Consider the following 6,798-nt stretch of genomic DNA (forward strand, 5'->3'; position numbering starts at 1 on the left):
TTATCTATTTCATAACAATTATCGAAGTATTATGAATTTTTAGTATTTATATATATATGATTGAATGATTGATGAGTTTATGTTATATGAAGATTTGCGAATAGGGCCCAAATTTTTTATCTCGAACAGGGCCCAAATTTTTTTTTGTGATTTTCGGAGACGGCCCTAAACGAATCAGTACACGTGTACGGCCAATGAAGTCGTGTACGTAATGTAGGATAAGGGCATTTGTATCCTACACTTCCTACATATATATATATATATATAGGGGACCGCTAAAATAAAAACCACCTCCAGTCGTAAGAACCATGAGAACTACACCGTACGGGGCGAGTTGGACCAAATTTTTTTTCATAAACGTAGATGCGTGTATTATAAACACATTTGTAAAAAAAAATTCAAAAAAAAAAATGTCGTGTGTGTAGTTTTGAGCACCACAAGTTTGTGTTTACGGGTACCGTAAAATTTAAATAAAATTTACGGTACCCGTGAAAACAAACTTGTGGTGCTCAAAACTACACTCACGACATTTTTTTTACAAATGTGTTTATAGTACACGCATCTACGTTTATGAAAAAAAATTTGGTCCAACTCGCCCCGGATCAAAAAGTTCTCATGGTTCTTACAACTGGAGGTGGTTTTTATTTTAACGGTCCCATATATATATATATATATATATATATATATATATATATATAATATCGTAACTGATTTTCTTTATCTTTAATTGGAACAGATAAACTATATAGTTAAGGAGTTAAAATTAACAATTATAGTTTAACAGTTTATGTTGAAAAGAATAACAATTTATTTATATAATGATATAAATAAATGTAAGAAAGAAATTATACTACTACTTGAAAGACAAAGTCGGTGGCCTTTGCCACCGACAAATCACCCCTCAACTTTTCAAATTACTAATTTTGGTCCTTACTTCATTTTATAGTATCACCCCTCAACTTTTCAAATTACTAATTTTGGTCCTTACTTCATTTTATATTTTTTACAATGTAACCACTTAGATGCTAATGTTTTAACTTTACCCCTGTATGATATATATAATATACTTTTTTATCCTATTAAAGTTTTTACTAATTTAATTATTCTTCAATAATTTTCACTCGCTATTTAAAAAAACGAATTTGTCGATATGTTTATAAACTTTGTAAATATCATTTTGACCCTCTCGAGCTTCTAAAATTTTAAGTTTATCCCTTTTTGTACCTTTACTTAAAAATACTATTTTTACGTGTGTATTAGTATATATGTAATAGTACAAATTCGAGTTGATATTTTTACGTGGGCTCTTCCATTGGCTTTGTCCCCCCCCCCCACACTTTCATAAATTTTCAAATTTAGAACCTCGACTTTGGTCTTTTCCTTTTTTACCTCAACTTTGTTAAAGACCCTCAACTTTGGTAATTTCCTTTGGTAAATCTTATTTTCACCAACCCTTTGCCCTTAAGTTTAGGAGATATAATTTTCAACCCCTTACTTTTTTTATAATTGAAAAAATATAGCTTTGACCCACTTGAGAGTATATATAATCTGATTTTTTTTCATAATGAGTTAATAGCCAAAATGGTCCCTGAGGTTTGCTCACTTTTGCCACTTTAGTCCAAAAGCCAAAATTTTTAAATCTGGGTCCCTGAGGTTTGCATTTTGTTGCCATTTTGGTCCAAAAATCAAATCAGGTCAGATTTGCAAAAAAAAAACCTGCTATTTTGTCTTTATGCTCAGGGGTATTTTAGTCATTTTACCCCTCTCTCTTGAATAAAAATCCTTCTTCTTCAACAAACCACCTGTTCAAGTCTCTCTCTCTCAGTTCTCTCCGTCTCTCACTAAAACACAGCCATCCCCACCACCGCATCATCCCCACCACCACCATCCTACTGCCGCCAACACCACCATCCCACTGCCATCATCTCTCTCAAACCCTAAATCGACCCACCAGCCCACCAGACCCCTCTCTGCGTTCTGATCTGATGGCGGTTCATACCTCTTCTTCAAACCCTAAATCGACCCACCAGCCCGGCATCCCCCTCTCTCTCCTGTACAACACCACCAAGAGCCATCAAAATCGGAGGTTTCCACATATCCAAAACCGTCACAGTGTTTTCCACTCAGCACCGACACATATTCTCACCTATAACCGAAATACCCCTGCACAAAAGAATGACGAGACAAATACATACCTGACGGCGGCGTTTGTCGTCGGAGATGGTGAAGAAGGCTGAGGGCGGTGGTGGTTCAGGTTAGATGACCGGCGATAGAGACTGAGCAAGGCGGTGATCGGCGATGATGGCGCAGGAGATGGAGGTTGGTTGTGTCGTGTGGAAGAGGGCTGAGGGCGGTGGTGGGTTTTGCAGATTGGGTCGATGTTTGGGTTGAAGGGGAAAGAAGGGTTGAGAAGGGATGAAGGTAGTTCAGGGCGGAGATATCGAGAGAGAGAGTTGATCTGGGTTAACTTGTTTTGGGTTTTTTGTTTGAGGTTAAGGGTTTTTAGATATGGGGTTTTCAGATTTGGGTGGTGATGGTGAACGGTGGAGGATGGTGGTGGTGGTGAACCGTGAAGATGATGATGGTAGTGATCTGGGTTGAACGGTGGTGATGGTGGTGAACTGGGTTGATTCAGTTTTTTGTTTGAGGTTAAGGGTTTTTGGATATGGGGTTTTCAAATTATTGTGAAGATGATGATGATTCAGTTGTTTATGATTTGTGTTGGGTTTTTGATCTGGGTTTGTATAATATTATTGTGAAGATGATGATAATTCAGTTGTTTATGATTTGTGTTGGGTTCTTGATCTGGATTTGTATAATAACTCATAAAAAATGACCAAAATGCCCCTGCACAAAAGGACAAAATAGGCTGGTTTCAACACTTAAAAAAGGGGTTTTTGAAATTTGGACTAAAATGGCAACAAAATGCAAACCTCAGGGACCCAGATTTAAAAATTTTGGATTTTGAACTAAAGTGGCAAAAGTGAGCAAACCTCAGGGACCATTTTGGCTATTAACTCTTTTCATAATAGTTTCGTTCATTAACTTAAAAAACTTTAATTTGTTCGTGTTTTTTTATGATTCTAGGCTTACTTTTTATGTACGTTTCGACGTAAAGTTTGTTTTCATTTATAATACTTTTTCATGCTTGCTTTTTATGTACATTTCGGCGTAATTTTTTTTTTGAAAACGAGTCGGGTCAAAAATTCAAGTTGGTCTATGTTAACATAAATGGTCGATAATAAGTCATACATAATCATGTCGCATAGTCGGTACAATATTCGATTGTCTTGGTATACTTTTTTGTATAAATCCGAGTTTGTCTACGTTTTGATGTGAATTTGATGCACGCTTTCGTGCTTTATTTTGTACATTTCCTACGTATGAATCGGGTTGCATATAATACATTTTGACTTGACGATATAAATTTAAGTTAGTTGGGTCGCATATAATACGTTATCGTTATATGGTTTAAGATTTACTTTACGTTTTGATCTAACCGTAATACTATATAGGTAAGATTGAGTTCAACTGAAACGTTTTCGTATGGTTATTTAAAAAAAAAAACTCAGACATAACGCTCGGATTAATCTGTTCAACATTTGCGATGTACCCGCGCCGCAACACTCGCGGGTCTTATTACTAGTATATATGAAAGCTCTAAAATTTTGGGTTTACATCCCTTTTTTTATTTGAGTTAAATGCTTGGTTGGTCCCTGTGGTTTGCGAAAATTGCAGACTTGGTCCTAGTGGTTCACTAATTACACGCGTGGTCCTAAAAGTTGTCAAAAATGAACTCGGTTGGTCCCCTGACCTAACCTTTGTTAAATTTCTTAGTTAACTATGTGTGAAATGACTATATTACCCTTGAACAATTTAAAAACTTAAAACAAAGGCCTACCCCATCATCATCGTCTTCTTCCCTCTCTAAAAAAACCCTACCACCTAATCTACCTGCCACCATCACCTCCTTCAACCTCCACCGCCACTTTCAGAAATTAAACCCACCACCTATGGAAGCATTTCCGGCGACGACGACCCCACCACTTTCACCTGTTCCTGTTCGTGTCTAACTGTTCATTCTTTACTGTCATTCAATTTTGTGTCAAAGATCATTTACTCTGTGTCAAAGATCATAGGAAAACAATACATACATAAACACAGTAGGAAGTCATGACAACTAGGAACATGAATAATTATCAATTAGGACAATATACAGCATATTATTCCTTACATTGTGTTACATGTCCATATTCGCTAAACGTGTGAAGGTCGACAATACCAAGGTCTAGATCCCCTGAAAGCAGTTTCCGTACAATGTCTTTGGGACGCTGAAACCAGACTTCTGTACATCGCAGCTAGAACCCTATTCAAAATTATATAACAATTAGGCATTAGGGTTTCAAGACATGAAGATGAGAAACCGTCAAATTAGATGAAGACGATGATGTTAATGTTAAAGGTATATCATTGTGTCCAGCAACACTACCTTAATCGATGATATCAACTATAAAAATGGGATGAAATTTCGAGCAAAGTATCATTATAGACAGAGAGAGGAAGAAAGAAGCTCCTGGAACCATTGGTGGTGGGTTTAATTTGTCAAAGTGGCGGTGGAGGTTAAAGGAGGTGACGGTGGCAGGTAGATTAGGTGGTAGGGTTTTTTTTTAGAGAGGGAAGAAGAAGAAGATGATGATGATGAGGGATAGAGTTTGCCTCTAGAACATCATATTAGTGTGCCAAACAATCATATTTCTAGCATGTGATGCTATCCGTGTTTTTTTAACTTATTATGAATGAAGTGTATAAAAAACCGAAAATCTACCCAAAAAAACCAAAACTTAAGAAACATATTATTTGGATAAATTAAGGTGTTTCTACATTTAAAAAAATTACTTTCTGATCAGTCTAAGGTTTCATATGTGATTAGTGTAAGGTTTCATGTGTTAAAAGTTCAAACTACTAATATTAATCGAGTACCCATGGCATTATAGCCTAGTGGTATCTTGGTGGTGGGATAAGGCTTATGACCATTAGGTCATGGCCGCATGGGTTCGATTCCCACAAGGGGGTTTTCCCAGATTTAGTGGGTTTCCTCCTGAATTGGTGTATAGGTATTATTGCCTAATGGAGATGGATATGATCGGGTGGTTCTGCTGGTGGCACGATGATACTCCAGTGGTCCGTCAGTGATCCAAATTTGTCGTTCAAAAAAAAATTAATATTAATCGAGTAGAACATGTGTTTTATTGATACATTACCGATAACTTTTCGAGCTAGTGGTATCGGAAATTTATCCCCACCAATAAAGTGACCATTTCTGCCTCACAAAGTGAGCAATAAGATGAATTTTAAAATTTGATTATTAGAGAGAAATGTCATGACAAGTTAATCTAATGGTTAGTCACTTGATTTCTCTCTTTGAGGTTCCAAGTTCAACTCTTACTAGCATCACTCTGAAGGACATTGGTGGTGGCAATGGAGTTTAGAACTAGGCCTCTTTGGAGGTCGTTAGTTCGAAACCAAGTCGAACCATGTTTTACTGCAGTGGACCTTCGGGCAGGCAGGTTTTCCCCAGAACTGGTGGCTTGATGGCTCGGGTATGCATCCAGCTCTGACCGTTATGGTGGAGGGTATGCATTTGCTCGATTGAGGACATCCCAGAACGCTTATCCGGTGATTTAGTTGGCCATTCAAAAAAAGATTACTAAAGGGAAAGGGGGTATCCGTCCTTGGAAAATAAAATAAAATATTATTAGTTAATGAATTGTTGATTTTCAAACTCACATCAATTATTGATTTTGGGTGAGATTTCTCTACAAAGTGTGTTTTTTCTACAAAGTGTAGGAAGTATTTTGTGCCATTGGATGTGTTTGATCAATGGTTAAGATTAGTTGGGTGGCATTTTTGTAATATTTGTGTTTTAATTATTGATTCATTTAATAGGCAAGAGGCATTATAGTCATTAATCGTATTTTAAATAAAGAAACTACCATCACTTCCTTTATTCTAGCCATTTCTTCATTAATTAACTACAAATCTCTAAAATCATGGATCTAGACATCAACATGATTCAAGAACATTCAAACAATAGAGAACAATAACACTATAATGTATTCTAAAAAAATATTCATACATTTTTTTATCTAATCTGTTTATACTAGTGTGTTATACGGAATGCAAACTTTTATAATGGTGTGTTATACATAATCTAAGTTGTTTATATTGGTGTGTTATACTGGAGATCGAAGCTATTTATACTGGTGTGTTATACGGAATCTAAGCTGTTTATACTAGTGTGTTATACTAGCGATCAAAGTTGTTTATACTGGTTTGTTATACAGAATCTAAATTGTTTATACTAGTGTGTTATACTGGCGATCAAAACTGTTTATACTGGTGTGTTATACGAAATCTAAGTTGTTTATACTGGTGTGTTATATGGAATGTAAGCTGTTTATACTGGTGTGTTATACGGAATGTAAGTTATTTATATTGGTGTATTATACAGGATCTAAACTATTTATACCAGTGTGTTATACGGAAATGTAAGTTATTTACAATTGTAACTGATAAAACACAACGTGAATAAACCAATAACTGCTAAAACACAATGTCAAGAATTTGTTCATGAGTGATCGCATGTCGTGTTAATTTGTTCTGTATACGTTCTTTGTATTATAAGAAACTGACAATTTTGAATTTTTAAAAGATATGTTGTTTCCTTAAAAATCTCCTTATTTTGTTTAAGAAATAAATCTTCCATAAATAAGTTAATTATTCAATTACCTTTATGCC

General features: G+C 35.6%; 1 long non-coding RNA gene across 2 annotated transcripts; it reads right to left on the minus strand.

Moving 5' to 3' along the window:
* Nucleotides 1-3,802: 3,802 nt before the first annotated feature.
* Nucleotides 3,803-4,708, minus strand: LOC110939041. 2 transcript variants are annotated; one of them, XR_002591921.2, is made up of 3 exons: nt 4,490-4,708; nt 4,235-4,366; nt 3,803-4,121 (listed from the first exon to the last, which is right to left on the minus strand). It is a non-coding gene; the product is annotated as an uncharacterized LOC110939041 (long non-coding RNA). The 2 variants fall into 2 exon arrangements; XR_002591918.2 differs by lacking the exon at nt 3,803-4,121 and having other exon boundaries at nt 4,137-4,366.
* Between the last annotated feature and the right edge of the window lie 2,090 nt (nt 4,709-6,798).

The sequence above is a fragment of the Helianthus annuus genome, chromosome 1 (genome assembly GCF_002127325.2).
Source record: "Helianthus annuus cultivar XRQ/B chromosome 1, HanXRQr2.0-SUNRISE, whole genome shotgun sequence".
NCBI classification, from domain to species: domain Eukaryota; kingdom Viridiplantae; phylum Streptophyta; class Magnoliopsida; order Asterales; family Asteraceae; genus Helianthus; species Helianthus annuus.